The following is a 2,725-nucleotide window of genomic DNA, read 5'->3' on the forward strand; positions in this document are numbered from 1 at the left end:
CTTGTGTGAGATCTAGAACAAAGCATGCTGGGACAGAGAGGCAAGAGAGCAGAGGAAGGGTGAGCTGGTATTGACTCAGGGACAGGGCATGGTTTGGGTAGGAGCACTGGCTCAATTGTCCACCAAAGGTAGACACGCAGTATAAGGCACAAGGTCCCAGATGCATGGCAAGTGTAGGTTACATTTTATTAAGGATCAAAACTTGTACGTCCAGACCAGGGAGTGGTGTGTGACAGCTAGAGATTCCAGACATGTGCCTTCAGCTACAGCAGCGATTTTCAACTGGTATGCAAGAATTTGTAAATCATACAATACCTGACTATTTAGTCAGGGTCACTGATCTCTTTTCCCTTAGACTGTCAAATGAAAAAATGACAACAGCCAACACAATAATAGCTGTCCAGTGTGAATGAATCAAAATGATACTTTTTTTTTTTTTTTGTCAGATTGGCAAAATATATATTTTTTGGTGTGCCACAGAATTTTAATAATTCGTTTATCTGTGCCATGAGACAAAAAAAAAAAAAGGTTGAAAATCGCTGAGCTAGAGGATTATATGTACATTCATGACATTAACCCCTCAAGGGCGGAGAAAGCAGGAAATAGGCAGTAAGCTTTGACACTCAGGGGAATGATGGGAGCTGACAGAGGCATTAGGACCAAAGCCAAGCAGGCCAGGTTCAGCGCAGGACACGGGCCTTGGGGGCAAGTGGGTGAAAAGCATGGGAACTGGGAATTGAGGCCGAAGCCCAGGCAAATGAGCCAAGCAGATGCCATGTTTCAGGAACCCAGGGGGCCACAGCATCTACTGTCATACTTGCCTGCCTGGAACTCCTAATCAGAAACCTGGGCAATGCATCACACTAACGGCTGGATATACCCCTTACAAGTAGCAATCCATGCTTTGGAAAGGGATTACTTTGAAAAGAGAGGAGCATCAACAAATCAAGGTTTCCCAGTATTTCAAAATGCCATATTGAATTGTACCTGAATTAATTATGGTTTCAGGAGAGGGAGCTTTTAGAGTCTAAGAGAACACCTTGATCTCATTTGATGCTTGTACTATTTCTCTATCTCTCTCTCTCACCCCCTCCCTCACCCCATCCCTTCTCCCCCCACACACATTTCGGACACTGGATACTCACAGGGGAAGTTCTCTTCTCATGGACATTTTCAGTTCCTGTTTACCAGTATAGCGCGTCTTCTTCCAGAATTATGTTTCCTTCCTCCTCGGGTCTATTCTTGAGCCCATCATTTGCGGATTTACCCAAACGATGAGTAATGTCATTTTCTTCCTCATTTCCCTGGACTACCTTCCCTAGCTCCTGCTCCTGAATCTCCTGATGGTTTCCACTCCTAGGTCTGAACCTAACTTAGGAATTATATCCATAACTTTATCCCCTGCACCCAACCCACTCTGTGAGGAGCAAGCCCAGGGTGCCAGCCCAAGCTCCGTGCACAGGGCTCCTTCCTCCCAGTGTTGATCTAACTCACACTGCTGGGATTCTGTCTTGGTTCATTTTCTATAGTTTTCCCAATTGCTCTACCTACTGCTTGAAGCTCCCTGAAGAAGCTGGGTTTTGCTATGAAGCAACGGAACTTGGCAACAGTCCTGATTGCCTGTCTAGGAGAACTAAGAAGAGCCCTAGTCACCAGCTGGCCATCTGGTGCTTCTTGGCGAATCTTCCAGAATGACACTCTGCTCTGCCTGTGTCTCCATTACTGCCCCGAAACTCTTCTTGCCACTCCCACCCTCCTGATATTACTGCTTTGCTCACCTACACCTGAGCTTGCCATGCTTTTTTAGCCCTTCCTACCTGCGTTCAGACGTGTTTTTTTCCTGCTGCTGTTTCTAATTAAATTAATTATTTTATAGCTTGGTCTGTGTAAAAGGCCCCAGCTGTCCAGTGTGGTCCCCATAGCTTATCAGTAAAAGCAATCCATACTGGGGCGCATCACATCGTGATGAGTAATCTGTTGGCAAGTAGGGTGTCTAGTTCAGAAAGAGGCTGGCATCCAACTGCAGAATGGCCACCTACTCGGGCAAGTCATCGCCTAGAACCGTGGTCGGCAAACTGCGGCTCGCGAGCCACATGGGGCTCTTTGGCCCCTTGAGTGTGGCTCTTCCACAAAATACCACGGCCTGGGCAAGTCTATTTTGAAGAAGTGGCGTTAGAAGAAGTTTAAGTTTAAAAAATTTGGCTCTCAAAAGAAATTTCAATCGTTGTACTGTTGATATTTGGCTCTGTTGACTAAGGAGTTTGCCGACCACTGTTGTAGAAGGTGAGCCTCTGGCCTGGTGTTTGTCCTGACTGCTGCCTTGGCAGAACAGCTGCAGACGACTGTGAAGTTGATGCACCGCACAGCTCCAGGCAGTGGCATTCCTATAGACTTCAACAGCAACGTCTCTCCTACGGTTGCGGAGCATATGCCCTGCAAATGAACGTGGAGATTCTGCGCCTCAGTCACCAGGTGATGCCTGTTCCCAACTGTCCTTACTTTGCTCAGAAGCACTGACACCTCCTGGGTAGCAGAATAATACTGGGATTGCTGTTTCAGGAGGGGGCTCAGGGACCCAGACTTCCCTTTCTCCCCACCCCCACCCCACCTCCTTGCACTGGTTTCCCCCAGGATACTACCCCCTCCTCTACTGAAGTCCTCTGAAACACAAGAAAAATCTTACTCTGTCTCAGGAGATAGAGTGCAATTGGCGTTTTAAAACACC

The sequence above is a fragment of the Eptesicus fuscus genome, chromosome 6 (genome assembly GCF_027574615.1).
Source record: "Eptesicus fuscus isolate TK198812 chromosome 6, DD_ASM_mEF_20220401, whole genome shotgun sequence".
Taxonomy (NCBI): Eukaryota; Metazoa; Chordata; class Mammalia; order Chiroptera; family Vespertilionidae; genus Eptesicus; species Eptesicus fuscus.